Source organism: Crinia signifera, chromosome 19 (genome assembly GCF_055691185.1).
Source record: "Crinia signifera chromosome 19, ASM5569118v1, whole genome shotgun sequence".
NCBI lineage: Eukaryota > Metazoa > Chordata > Amphibia > Anura > Myobatrachidae > Crinia > Crinia signifera.
In genome coordinates, this window is record NC_139226.1 from 2,932,486 (window position 1) to 2,951,052 (window position 18,567).

An 18,567-nucleotide genomic window follows, 5' to 3' on the forward strand; every position below is an offset into this window, starting at 1 on the left:
GGGTGTAGGAGCTGGCACTCTGTGCTGTGGGTTCCTTGTGTCCTGGGAGCCTGCTGCTGTGGGTGTAGGAGCTGGCACTCTGTGCTGTGGGTGCCTTGTGTCCTGGGAGCCTGCTGCTGTGGGTGGAGGAGCTGGCACTCTGTGCTGTGGGTTCCTTGTGTCCTGGGAGCCTGCTGCTGTGGGTGGAGGATCTGGCACTCTGTGCTGTGGGTGCCTTGTGTCCTGGGAGCCTGCTGCTGTGGGTGGAGGAGCTGGCACTCTGTGCTGTGGGTTCCTTGTGTCCTGGGAGCCTGCTGCTGTGGGTGGAGGAGCTGGGACTGGCACACAGAGCGTCTGGGTGTGTGGAGGAGACTGAGGTGTTCCAGGACAGCCCATTAGGATTAGGATCATGTCTCAGCCCCTTCTTGTAGTAGTAGCAGCCCCCCTCCCCCCCCCTCCCCCCCTCCCCTCATCCTCCTTCCAGTCTGTAGAATAAACAGGATTTTCTCCCTGAATGGGTGAGAGCTGCCCCCGGGAGTTTCCTGAGAGCTGGGGTCCCCCCTCCTGCCTGCCTTCCTGCATGTGCCCAGGCCGCTACCAGCTCTTACACTAGGCTCTACCTGGGGCACTGGCAGCGGGGCACTCAAGGGTGGCAGACAATCAGCTCCTAACTGGCACTTCTCAAACTGCCTGTAACATGGCAGCTAGGAGCAGGTTGGCTGGCACTTTATCTCTCTCCAAGGCTTAGAACATCTCGCCCACTGTGCCGTATGTGGAACTCTGGGGCTGTTCCACTGCTCATGCCCGTCCCAGAGGGATGCGGTCATTTGGTCTACAGCATGATGGTGACAGTCATTAGGTCGACATGGCAAAAGGTTGACATGGTTCTAGGTTGAAAGGTCGTTAGTTCGACAGTGTTTAGGTCGACATGGGGCTTTTCAGTTTTTGTGCCGACAGGCGGAATTTCATGCCCTACCATCCACTAGGGCGTGGCGGGAGAATAACATAGTGTGCCAAGCGTAGCGAGACACTGTGTCCGACGCATTGCGAGCGATGCGTTGCACTTTAAACTGTGTCCATATCGATTGTGTTGACATTCAGGTAAAAAAAAAAGAAGTGAAAAACCCCATGTCGACCTTTTGTCACTGTTGGTGGTTTACATAGTGACTGCCGACGTAGGCGATGGTCCGCAGCACGGCGAGCGATGTGCTCCACTCATTGGGGGTCTATGTACTCAGGTGTCGTGGATAGCAAGAGATAAAACACCTGTGTTGACCGTTTTGTGTTGACCTAGCCACTGACCTTTATATACCCCCCCCCCCCTTGCAGGCTCATCCTGTATACAATCTCCATTTCCCTGCAGCGCGGGCACCCGCGGGCAGGACCCCCTTACCTCCGCTAATGCCCAGTCTGTATGGCTTGGGTGATGTGCTTCAGGCACCACCTGGCACTGCAGGGGTTATGGGGCATACAAATAAGGATGTTGGCACTCCCAGTTCTGCTGCTGAAGAGCCCTGGAACCACGATGGGCATAAGTGCAGATGAGTGGCGTTCCGTGTGCTTGGCAGCCTCCATAGAGGGCACTCATCCATAATGCCAGTGACACTAGAACAGCGGAGCCTCTTACCCCCGGCCTGACCGTGTACATTCTGTATCTGGCAGTGGGGACAGTGCCACTGCTAGTGCTGGGTATACTGCGTGCAATGCTCAGTGCCACTGCTAGTGCTGGGTATACTGCGTGCAATGCTCAGTACCACTGCTTATGCTGGGTATACTGCATGTAATGCTCAGTACCACTGCTTATGCTGGGTATACTGCGTGCAAAGTGCCACTGCTAGTGCTGGGTATACTGCGTGCAATGCTCAGTACCACTGCTAGTGCTGGGTATACTGCGTGCAATGCTCAGTGCCACTGCTAGTGCTGGGTATACTGCGTGCAATGCTCAGTACCACTGCTAGTGCTGGGTATACTGTGTGAAATGCTCAGTACCACTACTAGTGCTGGGTATACTGCATGTAATGCTCAGTACCACTGCTAGTGCTGGGTATACTGCGTGCAATGCTCAGTGCCAATGCTAGTGCTGGGTATACTGCGTGCAATGCTCAGTGCCACTGCTAGTGCTGGGTATACTGCGTGCAATGCTCAGTGCCACGGCTAGTGCTGGGTATACTGCGTGCAATGCTCAGTGCCACGGCTAGTGCTGGGTATACTGCGTGTAATGCTCAGTACCACGGCTAGTGCTGGGTATACTGCGTGCAATGCTCAGTGCCACGGCTAGTGCTGGGTATACTGCGTGCAATGCTCAGTGCCACAGCTAGTGCTGGGTATACTGCATGTAATGCTCAGTGCCACGGCTAGTTCTGGGTATACTGCATGCAATGCTCAGTGCCACGGCTAGTTCTGGGTATACTGCATGCAATGCTCAGTACCACGGCTAGTGCTGGGTATACTGCATGCAATGCTCAGTACCACGGCTAGTGCTGGGTATACTGCGTGCAATGCTCAGTGCCACTGCTAGTGCTGGGTATACTGCGTGCAATGCTCAGTGCCACTGCTAGTGCTGGGTATACTGCGTGCAATGCTCAGTGCCACTGCTAGTGCTGGGTATACTGCGTGCAATGCTCAGTGCCACTGCTAGTGCTGGGTATACTGCATGTAATGCTCAGTGCCACTGCTTATGCTGGGTATACTGCATGTAATGCTCAGTACCACTGCTGGTGCTGGGTATACTGCGTGCAATGCTCAGTGCCACTGCTAGTGCTGGGTATACTGCGTGCAATGCTCAGTACCACTGCTAGTGCTGGGTATACTGCATGCAATGCTCAGTACCACTGCTAGTGCTGGGTATACTGCGTGCAATGCTCAGTGCCACTGCTAGTGCTGGGTATACTGCATGCAATGCTCAGTACCACTGCTAGTGCTGGGTATACTGCATGCAATGCTCAGTACCACTGCTAGTGCTGGGTATACTGCATGCAATGCTCAGTGCCACTGCTAGTGCTGGGTATACTGTGTGCAATGCTCAGTGGATTGTGTGGGAACAGTACATAAGAGATTATTATGAGTGTAATCCTCTTTCCTAGCAGTGTTCAGTGTAACTCCTCAGATTTCCGGGTGTGAGATGATTTAGTTTGTGTTTCTTGGCAGCCAGTGAGAATACCCTGCAGCTGTGCAGAGATACTGTCCTGTCCATTGTCTCGTGCCTCACACCTCCCATTATCCTGGGTGATGTGCCTCGCACCTCCCATCACATGTCACCAGTATATCCCATTATCCTGGGTAATGTGCCTCGCACCTCCCATTATCCTGGATGATGTGCCTCGCACCTCCCATCAGACGTCACCAGTACAGTATATCCCATTATCCTGGGTAATGTGCCTCGCACCTCCCATTGACTCCACCAGAAGAAATATTCTGTGATAACGCCTCCTGTAGATGCCACCTTTGTCTCCTTATTCTGAGTGACACACAGCACAATGTGTCTGGTTAGCGAGTCACACGGGTAGGAGGGCCCTGCTTGCAGGATGAATCTATAGGAATGATGACTGACCGTAGACTGTAAGTTCCTCGGCACAGGGATACATAGGACAGGAGGGGTCTGCAGTGTGTAACACGTCTCCATAGTAATAGGCTCCACCATTGTTGGGTCCTACGGAGGGGGAATATCCCCCTGTTGGTGGTCTGAGCCTTATGTGGTAACCCATAGCAATGTACAGTCTTGGAGACCATTCCCCTGGCACCGATGAATAGAAGCAGATTACACTGTGCCACAGAGCTTACAATCTAATGTCTCTGTATAAATCGGGTGCAGATGCTGGTGGTTTGTGGTGTCCAGCAGAGGGGACATTGCACCAGCGTTTCTCCATGTTGGTCACCTCACACAGGTGTCAGACGCCTGCGACTCGGCCTCTCCACAGCTCTGGACATGAATTAGTGATGTCTGATAAAAGGGTGCGAGGTGTCCCATCAGCACGGTGCCTCACCTGACCTCACGCTGTGTACGGCGGGGAGGTGCCTCACCTGACCTGATGCTGTGTACGGCGGGGAGGTGCCTCACCTGACCTCATGCTGTGTACGGCGGGGAGGTGCCTCACCTGACCTCATGCTGTGTACGGCGGGGAGGTGCCTCACCTGACCTGATGCTGTGTACGGCGGGGAGGTGCCTCACCTGACCTGATGCTGTGTACGGCGGGGAGGTGCCTCACCTGACCTGATGCTGTGTACGGCGGGGAGGTGCCTCACCTGACCTCATGCTGTGTACGGCGGGGAGGTGCCTCACCTGACCTCATGCTGTGTACGGCGGGGAGGTGCCTCACCGGACCTGATGCTGTGTACGGCGGGGAGGTGCCTCACCTGACCTCATGCTGTGTACGGCGGGGAGGTGCCTCACCTGACCTCACGCTGTGTACGGCGGGGAGGTGCCTCACCTGACCTGATGCTGTGTACGGCGGGGAGGTGCCTCACCTGACCTGATGCTGTGTACGGCGGGGAGGTGCCTCACCTGACCTGATGCTGTGTACGGCGGGGAGGTGCCTCACCTGACCTGATGCTGTGTACGGCGGGGAGGTGCCTCACCTGACCTGATGCTGTGTACGGCGGGGAGGTGCCTCACCTGACCTGATGCTGTGTACGGCGGGGAGGTGCCTCACCTGACCTGATGCTGTGTACGGCGGGGAGGTGCCTCACCTGACCTCATGCTGTGTACGGCGGGGAGGTGCCTCACCTGACCTCATGCTGTGTACGGGGGGGAGGTGCCTCACCTGACCTCATGCTGGGTACGGGGGGGAGGTGCCTCACCTGACCTCATGCTGGGTACGGGGGGGAGGTGCCTCACCTGACCTCATGCTGGGTACGGGGGGGGAGGTGCCTCACCTGACCTCATGCTGTGTATGGCGGGGAGGTGCGAGGTGCCTCACCTGACCTCATGCTGTGTACCATGGGGAGGTGCCTCACCTGACCTCATGCTGTGTACGGCGGGGAGGTGCCTCACCTGACCTCATGCTGTGTACGGCGGGGAGGTGCGAGGTTGCTGTGACTGAGGCACACCACCAATGTCTGTAGGAGCTGACCCTTCCCAGCACGGCCAGGAATGTCTCTTCACACCTCTCCCGTACGTTGGGTGGTCAGAGCACAGTGACCCAGCTTAGATGTGTGGGCATAGCAATACCACCAAGGATTGTAAATACCCAGCTAGCACTGGAAAGAGGTTTGTCTAAAGTTGGCAGGGACCCGCTGGTGCCCCCCCCCCCCCCCATAGTGCTGTGTGACTGTACTCCTGTTACTCCTATCATATAGAGTTGGGGTCCCCCCATAGTGCTGTGTGACTGTACTCCTGTTACTCCCATCATATAGAGTTGGGGTCCCCCCCATAGTGCTGTGTGACTGTTCTCCTGTTACTCTCACCATATAGTTGGGGTCCCCCCCCCATAGTGCTGTGTGACTGTACTCCTGTTACTCCTATCATATAGAGTTGGGGTCCCCCCCCATAGTACTGTGTGACTGTACTCCTGTTACTCCCATCATATAGAGTTGGGGTCCCCCCCATAGTGCTGTGTGACTGTACTCCTGTTACTCCCACCATATAGTTGGGGTCCCCCCCCCCCCATAGTGCTGTGTGACTGTACTCCTGTTGCTCCTATCATATAGAGTTGGGGTCCCCCCATAGTGCTGTGTGACTGTTCTCCTGTTACTCCCACCATATAGTTGGGGTCCCCCCCCCATAGTGCTGTGTGACTGTACTCCTGTTACTCCCACCATATAGTTGGGGTCCCCCCCCCCCCATAGTGCTGTGTGACTGTACTCCTGTTGCTCCTATCATATAGAGTTGGGGTCCCCCCATAGTGCTGTGTGACTGTTCTCCTGTTACTCCCACCATATAGTTGGGGTCCCCCCCCCATAGTGCTGTGTGACTGTACTCCTGTTGCTCCTATCATATAGAGTTGGGGTTCCCCCCCCCCATAGTGCTGTAAGTCAGTAATAGGCTCTGGTGTCGTGTCACCTGTCTGACTCATCGCCATAAGACCAGGCTGTCTCTCCTGCCTCATACTTCCCATACTTGTGGCTGTATGTTTCCATCCGGCAGACCTGACGCTGGCGGCGTTCCCTTGTGTCAGGAGCTGTGGGTTTGTGCTTCATCTGCTTATGACACAACTGGACAGTTGTAGAACATGGGCACTGTCACACATGGGGCCAGTGCTTGCACCTGAGCAGTGGTATTGTATGTAACATCTGGTCCATATATCACAGTAAGGAACGTTACAGGCACTGTGGGTCACGTGCTCCCAGATAGCTGGGAGATGTATGACCTGGGGAATGGGGCCTACACATAGCGCTGTGCGTAGGAGAGCGTTCTGAGCCAGTGGTATTGTATGTAACATCTGGTCCATATATCACAGTAAGGAACGTTACAGGCACTGTGGGTCACGTGCTCCCAGATAGCTGGGAGATGTATGACCTGGGGAATGGGGCCTACACATAGCGCTGTGCGTAGGAGAGCGTTCTGAGCCAGTGGTATTGTATGTAACATCTGGTCCATATATCACAGTAAGGAACGTTACAGGCACTGTGGGTCACGTGCTCCCAGATAGCTGGGAGATGTATGACCTGGGGAATGGGGCCTACACATAGCGCTGTGCGTAGGAGACCGTTCTGAGCCAGTGTTCTCCCAGTAATGTGTTCGGATTGCACCACAAGAATCGGGGAGGGGGGGGGGTACATTTTCTCTGCAAAGTGGCAGCTTGCTTTACAGCACTGGGGGTCACGGGTGGAGGAGTCCCTGAAGGTCAGCAGCACTGGGGGTCACGGGTGGAGGAGTCCCTGAAGGTCAGCAGCACTGGGGGTCACGGGTGGAGGAGTCCGTGAAGGTCAGCAGCACTGGGGGTCACGGGTGGAGGAGTCCGTGAAGGTCAGCAGCACTGGGGGTCACGGGTGGAGGAGTCCGTGAAGGTCAGCAGCACTGGGGGTCACGGGTGGAGGAGTCCGTGAAGGTCAGCAGCACTGGGGGTCACGGGTGGAGGAGTCCGTGAAGGTCAGCAGCACTGGGGGTCACGGGTGGAGGAGTCCGTGAATGTCAGCAGCACTGGGGGTCACGGGTGGAGGAGTCCGTGAAGGTCAGCAGCACTGGGGGTCACGGGTGGAGGAGTCCGTGAAGGTCAGCAGCACTGGGGGTCACGGGTGGAGGAGTCCGTGAAGGTCAGCAGCACTGGGGGTCACGGGTGGAGGAGTCCGTGAAGGTCAGCAGCACTGGGGGTCACGGGTGGAGGAGTCCGTGAAGGTCAGCAGCACTGGGGGTCACGGGTGGAGGAGTCCGTGAAGGTCAGCAGCACTGGGGGTCACGGGTGGAGGAGTCCGTGAAGGTCAGCCGCACTGGGGGTCACGGGTGGAGGAGTCCGTGAAGGTCAGCCGCAATTCAGGAGCCAATTCCTTTTATGGAAATTCCAAATTCCAATGGGGTCTCTGTCCCTTCCCCTAAAAAGTAATCGTCCTACAAATGCTTACTATTTCTGTATATATACTATATAGTATATGTATAAACATCAGAATTCTGTAATAGATTACAGTTCAGAGTCTGACTTCACTCTGTGTTACCATAGGAGGTTTATATAAGACGACTTGAGTGGGGGGGGGGGGGTCATTCTGAGATTCCTACAGTTAGTACCAACATTCCAGTGTCAGTCCTGAAAGCAGACAAGAAGCAGATCAGTATTCAGAAGTTCTGCACCGTCCCAATATATTTACCACATTTTCCCCACCCCTATAAGCTGCTCGGGGGCGCTGTATATTTGCTGTGGAAAAGGATTTCTGTTTGGAATGTAAATGCAAATACTGAGATCGGCTGGGGGGGGGGGGTTCTGCTGCTCCAACCAGAACTGGCCCAATGGGCAACTGCTGTAGGTGGGGTCAACAATGTAACCAATCTCTTATCCCACCACCCTCAGTGCGCCGTACATGGAGCTGATATAATGGAGAGCATTACTTCAGTAACAATCACTCGGTATACAATGCCTGGGATTGGTGTGCCGCAGTGAGTCGCTGTGTGATGGTGCAGTTAGTGTGTATATAATGCCTGGGATTGGTGTACTGCAGTGACTGGCTGTGTGATGGTGCAGTTAGTGTGTATATAATGCCTGGGATTGGTGTGCCGCAGTGAGTAGCTGGGTGATGGTGCAGTTAGTGTGCATACAATGCCTGGGATTGGTGTGCCGCAGTGAGTGGCTGTGTGATGGTGCAGTTGGTGTGTATATAATGCCTGGGATTGGTGTGCCGCAGTGAGTAGCTGGGTGATGGTGCAGTTAGTGTGTATATAATGCCTGGGATTGGTGTACCGCAGTGAGTGTCGGTGTGATGGTGCAGTTAGTGTGCATATAATGCCTGGGATTGGTGTACCGCAGTGAGTGGCTGTGTGATGGTGCAGTTATGGTGTATATAATGCCTGGGATTGGTGTACCGCAGTGAGTGGCTGTGTGATGGTGCAGTTAGGGTGTATATAATACCTGGGATTGGTGTACTGCAGTGACTGGCTGTGTGATGGTGCAGCTGGTGTATATAATACCTGGGATTTGTGTACCGCAGTGAGAGGCTGTGTGATGGTGCAGTTGGTTTATATAATGCCTGGGATTGGTGTACCGCAGTGAGTGGCTGTGTGATGGTGCAGTTGGTGTACCGCAGTGAGTGGCTGTGTGATGGTGCAGTTGGTGTATATAATACCTGGGATTGGTGTACCGCAGTGAGTGGCTGTGTGATGGTGCAGTTGGTGTATATAATGCCTGGGATTGGTGTACCGCAGTGAGTGGCTGTGTGATGGTGCAGTTAGTGTGTATATAATGCCTGGGATTGGTGTACCGCAGTGAGTGGCTGTGTGATGGTGCAGTTAGTGTATATAATGCCTGAGATTGGTGTACCGCAGTGAGTGGCTGTGTGATGGTGCAGTTAGTGTGTATATAATGCCTGAGATTGGTGTACCGCAGTGAGTGGATGTGTGATGGTGCAGTTAGTGTCTATAATGCCTGAGATTGGTGTACCGCAGTGAGTGGATGTGTGATGGTGCAGTTAGTGTATATAATGCCTGAGATTGGTGTACCGCAGTGAGTGGATGTGTGATGGTGGAGTTGGTGTATATTATGCCTGGAATTGGTGTACCGCAGTGAGTGGCTGTGTGATGGTGCAGTTGGGGTGGATAATACCTGGGGTACTAGGAGTCTGCAGAGGTCGGAGGCATCTGGATTATGAAGTATCCACTTAGTTACTGAGGGGCAGATTTATTAAACTCAGGGAAGTGATCCGCTGCAATCTCAAGTTAGTCTTGGTTTGAAAAATGACAGAGGAGCTGATTGGCCGGTGAAAAAACAGACACTTTATCACTTCACCGAGCTTAATAAATCTGCCCCTGACTATCCGCTTTTGTACAATCCGAATTTACCCCAATTCTTGGTGAAATAGCTGACTGGGAAGACCTCAGAGATGGCAGAGCCCCGGGCTGTCTGGGGATGGCGGACCCCCCACCCCTCGAATATGGGCAATAGCTGGAGGAACAATCTGCGGTTAGCATCTTGCAGTGTTTCCATGTCCTCCCGGCTCTGAGGTTTGGAGAAGTGGTGGTCACATGAGGAACAGTCTCGGGCTGATTTTAACCCCTTCGCAAAATTAATGTATCCAGGGAACTTGCCTGGATAGTTGTAGTAACCACTGTGTAAGGGGGCAGCACGAATGGTGTAATGTTTAGCATTACTGCCTCACAGCGCTGAGGTCATGGGTTCTATCCCCACCATGTGTTATATATACGGGGCAGTACGGACGGTGTAATGGTTACATTACTGCCTCACCGCGCTGAGATCATGGGTTCTATCCCCACCATGTGTTATATATACGGGGCAGTACGGACGGTGTAATGGTTATATTACTGCCTCACAGTGCTGAGGTCATGGGTTCTATCCCCACCATGTGTTATATATACGGGCAGTACGGATGGCGTAATGGTTAGCATTACTGCCTCACAGCGCTGAGGTCATGGGTTCTATTCCCACCATGTGTTATATATACAGGGCAGTACGGACGGTGTAATGGTTATATTACTGCCTCACAGCGCTGAGGTCATGGGTTCTATTCCCACCATGTGTTATATATACGGGGCAGTACGGATGGTGTAATGGTTACATTACTGCCTCACAGCGCTGAGGTCATGGGTTCTATCCCCACCATGTGTTATATACACGGGCCAGTACTGATGGTGTAATGGTTACTTTACTGCCTCACAGCACTGAGGTCATGGGTTCTATCCCCACCATGTGTTATATATACGGGGCAGTACGGACGGTGTAATGGTTACATTACTGCCTCACAACACTGAGGTCATGGGTTTTATTCCCACCATGTGTTATATATAAGGGGCAGTACGGATGGTGTAATGGTTATAGCATTACTGCCTCACAGCACTGAGGTCATGGGTTCTATACCCACCATGTGTTATATATAGGGGGCAGTACGGATGGTGTAATGGTTACATTACTGCCTCACAGCACTGAGGTCATGGGTTCTATCCCCACCATGTGTTATATATACGGGGCAGTATGGACGGTGTAATGGTTAGCATTACTGCCTCACAGCGCTGAGGTCATGGGTTCTATCCCCACCATGTGTTATATATACGGGGCAGTACGGACGGTGTAATGGTTAGCTTACTGCCTCACAGCGCTGAGGTCATGGATTCTATTCCCACCATGTGTTATATATACGGGGCAGTATGGATGGTGTAATGTTTACATTACTGCCTCATAGCACTGAGGTCATGGGTTCTATCCCCACCATGTGTTATATATATACGGGGCAGTACGGACGGTGTAATGGTTATAGCATTACTACCTCACAGCGCTGAGGTCATGGGTTCTATCACCACCATGTGTTATATATATATACGGGGCAGTACGGACGGTGTAATGGTTATAGCATTACTGCCTCACAGCGCTGAGGTCATGGGTTCTATTCCCACCATGTGTTATATATACGGGGCAGTACGGATTTTGTAATGGTTATAGCATTACTGCCTCACAGCACTGAGGTCATGGGTTCTATTCCCACCATGTGTTATATATACGGGGCAGTACGGACGGTGTAATGGTTACATTTCTGCCTCACAGCTCTGAGGTCATGGGTTCTATCCTCACCATGTGTTATATATACGGGGCAGTACGGATGGTGTAATGGTTAGCATTACTGCCTCACAGCGCTGAGGTCATGGGTTCTATCCTCACCATGTGTTATATATACGGGGCAGTACGGATGGTGTAATGGTTAGCATTACTGCCTCACAGCGCTGAGGTCATGGGTTCTATCCCAACCATGTGTTATATATACGGAGCAGTACGGATGGTGTAATGGTTACATTACTGCCTCACAGCGCTGAGGTCATGGGTTCTATCCTCACCATGTGTTATATATACGGGGCAGTACGGATGGTGTAATGGTTAGCACTACTGCCTCTCAGCACTGAGGTCATGGGTTCCATTCCCACCATGGCCCTAACTGTTTGGAGTTTGTATATTCTCACATGGTTTTCCTCTGGGTACTCTGTTTTCTTCCAACAATCCAAAAATATACAGGTAGGTTAATTGGCTCCCAAATAATTAACCCTTGTATGTCTGTGTGCGTATACATGTGGTAGGGAATATAGATTGTAACAGGGACTGATGTGAATGGTCAAATATTCTCTGTACAGCGCTGCGGAATATGTGTGCGCTATATAATAACTGGTAATAATAGTCTCTGTACAGCGCTGTGGAATATGTGTGCGCTATATAAATAACTGGTAATAATAGTCTCTGTACAGCGCTGCAGAATATGTGTGCGCTATATAATAACGGTACTTGTGAGTTATCCGGGCTGCCGATTTTGTCCTTAACTTAAGGACACCCGACCGACGCGATGCCCGCGATTTAGCCCAAATCGGGGGCATCGCGTCGGTCGTGGCCGTTATAAGGGGCCGCGACGCGATGCCCGCGATTTCCCATAGACAGTAATGTTAAAAGACGCGATGGACCCGATTTCCCATAGACAGCAATGTTAAACTAAAATGACAATGTGAAATTGGCCAATATGGCCATTTCACATTGGATATGTTTTAAAAAAAAATGTTTCATGGCACTGCAAATATGAAGCATTCTAATACACTAACCTCACCCCAGGCAGTGATGTGATTGGGTTGCAGCTGTCCAGCACTGGAGGTTACATGCGAGGAGCTGGTCTGCTGGCGCCACCTGCTGGCGGGGAGAGGGACGATGCCTGGGTAACGTTACTGCAGGCACTGAAGGTAGTCATATGAGAAAGATCAACATGCCTACAGTTGATAGGGTCAAAGGGTCGACATGGGTTAACGTTTTTTGTATAGAATGTTGACACGGACACCAGAGTAGTGCGCTGCGTCCCCTCGCATGGCTGCGTCCCCTATTATATTCTCTCCCCGCACCCTAGTGGGTGGTAGGGGACACAATGCCCATGTCCATTGTGACTCTGTTACCCTTAGGCACGGCGACCTTTTTCATGTGTCGACCTAAGGCCTGTCTACCTTCAGTGGTGACCCGATGTATGCCGACCTATCAGTGTTAACGTAAGGACTTATACCATTGGAGGGACGGACTGGTGACCGGTGGGGTTCTCCATGTTAGTAAATATGCCCCATATATAAATCCCCGCAGGCCACAAATCCCATCCCTGCTGGTTAGAGGTGGTCGCTATGGTGACTGAGTGCCGGGGAGGGGGATCTGTCTGATCCCTCTCCGTAATACCCCTTTCCCACTGTTGTAACCAGGGCTATCGCTGGGGGTCTGACCCAGGTAATGGCGCAATGTAAGCGGCTCGGCCTAAGTAATCTGACCCAGGTTAGCTGCTGATTGGCTGCATGGGCAAATTCGGGGGGGAAGCACCAGGGCACGTGCTCCTGTCATTTATACACCATTTTGTAGCTGAGGACCGGGGATTTTTTTTTTCTGAAATGTAATTTCATGGATGTTCGTGTTCTTTGAGGGCAGATTTCTCTGGAACCAAGTGGTCCAGTTTCACTGGACCAAAATCATTTGAAGCCCCCTTAAAGTTCTGTATGATCCTTGTCTCATGTAAATGGGTCAGTTGGTTCCAAAGCTATAGCTGGTTAAAGGGGGGGGGGGGGTTTCTCTCACACCAGAAAATGCAGGTACTAGGCTGGTGTAAAAGGGGCTAACCTGGGAATGTCTCTACATGATCCTGGGACCATATTCCTGGGTAAATCCCTGCGTCTTCTGGTGCAAAACAGGTATTATTAAAATAGCCAGGACGCTCCCCGCTCTCTGCCTGGCTGTCACTTCTGCCCAGCGCTGTCCCCCAGTTACCACAAGCATGTATTCCCCCTTGGCAATGAGCATGTAATCCCACAGGGCAACAAGCATGGAACCCCTGGCAATGAGCATGTAGGTAAGCGGCACTTATGTAGCATTTTAAATAGGTACTATGGTGTTTGGCAGAATACGTAATTGATATTATGATGTGTGGATTAACATGTAATGGGCATTATGGTGTAATTTTTAATGCGCGCCATTGGCATGCAATATCCCTTTTTATGAAGCATATTGTACATTTTGGCTCAATCCGTGTGGCATTGTGTGTAAGGGGCAAGTATAATGGGGTCTAGTATTTTATTGCAGAATGTGTAGAAGTTGTATATGGTGTGGTACACTACACTCAAGGACACGCCCTTTTTGAGTGGCCACACCCCCTTTTCCGGAGTGTGCCTTCGGCGAGTGCACAACTACATCCTTCGCCAGGGTCTATTTTTAGTCTCATTTCTGCCCTCCTCTCGCTCGTCCCCTCTCCTATCATGGTGCCCCCCAGCAGGGTTGCCTACCCTTCAGGAATGTTTGGGAGGGTCCCAGAAATAGGGTCCCCCTCCCGGCCCCCTGGAAAGAAAGGCAAAGCTGCCCGGCTCCCGCGAACCCCCTCAGCGCAGGGGGGGGTGTACGTGGGTCAAATTACGCGAATCGCGCCATTTTAGCCCGCCCACCACAGTGCAATACCTTAAAAATGGCATTGCACATCGGGCATAGCTAAAACAGCACGATCATTCTGGTCACGCCCACAAGCAAATAGCCACCCATGTTGCTCTGCCCACCACCCCTGAGCTGGCTGCCCTCTCCCGGAAAGGGCAGCCAGATTGTAGGCAAGTGTTGCCCCCGTCATTTTCTCCTGGATCCGCCCCTGATTGGCTGTGTATACAGAGATTCCCCCCCCCCACCCCCTGATTAGCTGTGTATAGAGATCCCCCCCCCCCCCTGATTGGCTGTGTATAGAGATCCCCCCCCCCCTGATTGGCTGTGTATACAGAAATCCATCCCCCCCCCCCCCTTGGCTGTGTATAGAGATCCACCCCCTCCCCCCCCCCCCCCCTCCCCCTGATTGGCTGTGTATACAGAGATCCATACCCCCCCCCCCCCCCCCCCCCCCCGATTGGCTGTGTATACAGAGATCCCCCCCGATTGGCTGTGTATACAGAGATCCGCCTCTGTGATACTGCTTTCACATTGCAGAAATGGGTAATTACACGGTATTCTTAAGTGGGACTTTAAAACGGGTCTGAGCCTTGAGACCTTTCACATTGCAGGTGAAAACCGTTTTAAAAATCATTTAATACCATTCAAACATTCAACCCGTTTAACCCCCAAGGGACACGTTTCAAGCCATTGAAATAGAGCTGTTCAAACTGCCAAAAAAACGGTTTTTAACCGTGTTGAAATACCGGTTAACTTTAACCGGTAAATCAACTCTTGACACTTTCACATTGCAGCCTTAAACGTTTTAAAATGGAAAAAAACGGCAATATATTGTTTTAAAAGTGCGATGTAAAAGGGGTATCAATGACATACATGCCATGGTCCAAGGTGCTGTGTAAACAGGGCCTGGGTTGGAACAGTGTCCAGAAACCTTGGTCGGACTTGGGATTTATATGGAAAGTGGTACAATGCTTCTGTAATGTAGTCTCCTGAGAGCTGTTTATATAGCGCGCACCTTCCACCATTATTTGGCTGTAGTGGAGCCCAGTCTGTTTCTACCACACATTTTATTCCTTTTTTTGGGGAGCCAATTAGCCTTCCAGTATATATTTGACGTGTGGAAGGAATCTGGAGCACCCTGAGGAAACCCATGCAAGCACGGGGAGACTATAGACTCCACACAGTTAGGGGTGCTGTGAGGTGGTAATGCTATTATATGACTAAAGCACAAGACCTTAGTGCTGTGAGGTGGGAATAGAGCACAAGACCTCGGTGCTGTGAGGTGGGAATAGAGCACATGACCTCGGTGCTGTGAGGCGGTAATGCTAGTGTAGGAGTAAAGCACAAGACCTTAGTGCTGTGAGGCAGTAATGCTAGTATATGAATAAAGCACAAGACCTCGGTGCTGTGAGGTGGTAATGCTAGTGTGGGAATAGAGCACAAGACCTCGGTGCTGTGAGGCGGGAATGCTAGTGTGGGAATAGAGCACAAGACCTTAGTGCTGTGAGGTGGGAATAGAGCACAAGACCTCGGTGCTGTGAGGTGGGAATAGAGCACATGACCTCGGTGCTGTGAGGCGGTAATGCTAGTGTAGGAGTAAAGCACAAGACCTTAGTGCTGTGAGGCAGTAATGCTAGTATATGAATAAAGCACAAGACCTCGGTGCTGTGAGGTGGTAATGCTAGTGTGGGAATAGAGTACAAGACCTCGGTGCTGTGAGGCGGTAATGCTAGTGTGGGAATAGAGCACAAGACCTCGGTGCTGTGAGGCGGTAATGCTAGTATATGAATAAAGCACAAGACCTCGGTGCTGTGAGGTGGTAATGCTAGTGTGGGAATAGAGCACAAGACCTCGGTGCTGTGAGGCGGTAATGCTAGTGTGGGAATAGAGCACATGACCTTGGTGCTGTGAGGCGGTAATGCTAGTGTGGGAATAGAGCACAAGACCTCGGTGCTGTGAGGCGGTAATGCTAGTGTGGGAATAGAGCACAAGACCTCGGTGCTGTGAGGCGGTAATGCTAGTGTGGGAATAGAGCACAAGACCTCTGTGCTGTAAGGCGGGAATGCTAGTGTGGGAATAAAGCACAAGACCTCGGTGCTGTGAGGCGGTAATGCTAGTGTGGGAATAGAGCACAAGACCTCGGTGCTGTGAGGCGGTAATGCTAGTGTGGGAATAGAGCACAAGACCTCGGTGCTGTGAGGCGGTAATGCTAGTGTGGGAATAGAGCACATGACCTCGGTGCTGTGAGGCGGTAATGCTAGTGTAGGAGTAAAGCACAAGACCTTAGTGCTGTGAGGCAGTAAAGCTAGTATATGAATAAAGCACAAGACCTCGGTGCTGTGAGGTGGTAATGCTAGTGTGGAATAGAGCACAAGACCTCGGTGCTGTGAGGCGGTAATGCTAGTGTGGGAATAGAGCACATGACCTTGGTGCTGTGAGGCGGTAATGCTAGTGTGGGAATAGAGCACAAGACCTCGGTGCTGTGAGGCGGGAATGCTAGCGTGGGAATAGAGCACAAGACCTTGGTGCTGTGAGGTGGTAATGCTAGTGTGGGAATAGAGCACAAGACCTCGGTGCTGTGAGGCGGTAATGCTAGCGTGGGAATAAAGCACAAGACCCCGGTGCTGTGAGGCGGTAATGCTAGTGTGGGAATAGAGCACAAGACCTCGGTGCTGTGAGGTGGTAATGCTAGTGTGGGAATAGAGCACAAGACCTCGGTGCTGTGAGGCGGTAATGCTAGTGTGGGAATAGAGCATAAGACCTCGGTGCTGTGAGGTGGTAATGCTAGTGTGGGAATAGAGCATAAGACCTCGGTGCTGTGAGGCGGTAATGCTAGTGTGGGAATAGAGCACAAGACCTCGGTGCTGTGAGGCGGGAATGCTAGCGTGGGAATAGAGCACAAGACCTCGGTGATGTGAGGCGGTAATGCTAGTGTGGGAATAGAGCACATGACCTTGGTGCTGTGAGGCGGTAATGCTAGTGTGGGAATAGAGCACAAGACCTCGGTGCTGTGAGGCGGGAATGCTAGCGTGGGAATAGAGCACAAGACCTCGGTGCTGTGAGGCGGTAATGCTAGTGTGGGAATAGAGCACAAGACCTTGGTGCTGTGAGGCGGTAATGCTAGTGTGGGAATAGAGCATAAGACCTCGGTGCTGTGAGGCGGTAATGCTAGTGTGGGAATAGAGCACAAGACCTCGGTGCTGTGAGGCTAGTGTGGGAATAGAGCACAAGACCTTGGTGCTGTGAGGCGGTAATGCTAGTGTGGGAATAGAGCACAAGACCTCGGTGCTGTGAGGCGGTAATGCTAGTGTGGGAATAGAGCACAAGACCTTGGTGCTGTGAGGCGGTAATGCTAGTGTGGGAATAGAGCACAAGACCTCGGTGCTGTGAGGCGGGAATGCTAGCGTGGGAATAGAGCACAAGACCTTGGTGCTGTGAGGTGGTAATGCTAGTGTGGGAATAGAGCACATGACCTCGGTGCTGTGAGGCGGTAATGCTAGTGTGGGAATAAAGCACAAGACCTTGGTGCTGTGAGGCGGGAATGCTAGTGTGGGAATAAAGCACAAGACCTTGGTGCTGTGAGGCGGTAATGCTAGTGTGGGAATAGAGCACATGACCTCGGTGCTGTGAGGCGGTAATGCTAGTGTGGGAATAGAGCATAAGACCTCGGTGCTGTGAGGTGGTAATGCTAGTGTGGGAATAGAGCACATGACCTCGGTGCTGTGAGGCGGTAATGCTAGTGTGGGAATAGAGCACATGACCTCGGTGCTGTGAGGCGGTAATGCTAGTGTGGGAATAGAGCATAAGACCTCGGTGCTGTGAGGTGGTAATGCTAGTGTGGGAATAGAGCACATGACCTCGGTGCTGTGAGGCGGTAATGCTAGTGTGGGAATAGAGCACATGACCTTGGTGCTGTGAGGCGGGAATGCTAGTGTGGGAATAAAGCACAAGACCTCGGTGCTGTGAGGCGGTAATGCTAGTGTGGGAATAGAGCACAAGACCTCGGTGATGTGAGGTGGTAATGCTAGTGTGGGAATAGAGCACAAGACCTTGGTGCTGTGAGGCGGTAATGCTAACGTGGGAATAGAGCACAAGACCTTGGTGCTGTGAGGCGGTAATGCTCGTATATGAATAAAGCACAAGACCTCGGTGCTGTGAGGTGATAATGCTAGCGTGGGAATAGAGCACAAGACCTTGGTGCTGTGAGGCGGTAATGCTAACGTGGGAATAGAGCACAAGACCTTGGTGCTGTGAGGCGGTAATGCTAGTGTGGGAATAAAGCACAAGACCTCGGTGCTGTGAGGCGGTAATGCTAGTGTGGGAATAAAGCACAAGACCTCGGTGCTGTGAGGCGGGAATGCTAAAGTGGGAATAGAGCACATGACCTTGGTGCTGTGAGGCGGGAATGCTAGTGTGGGAATAGAGTACAAGACCTTGGTGCTGTGAGGCGGTAATGCTAATGTGGGAATAGAGCACAAGACCTCGGTGCTGTGAGGCGGGAATGCTAGTGTGGGAATAAAGCACAAGACCTCGGTGCTGTGAGGCGGGAATGCTAGTGTGGGAATAAAGCACAAGACCT

At 52.2% G+C, this 18,567-nt stretch overlaps 1 protein-coding gene across 1 annotated transcript in view; it reads left to right on the forward strand.

Moving 5' to 3' along the window:
- ECE1 (endothelin converting enzyme 1) overlaps positions 1–18,567 on the forward strand; it is a 130,605-nt gene that overhangs the window by 38,752 nt on the left and 73,286 nt on the right. The gene's annotated exons all lie outside the window — the stretch shown is intronic.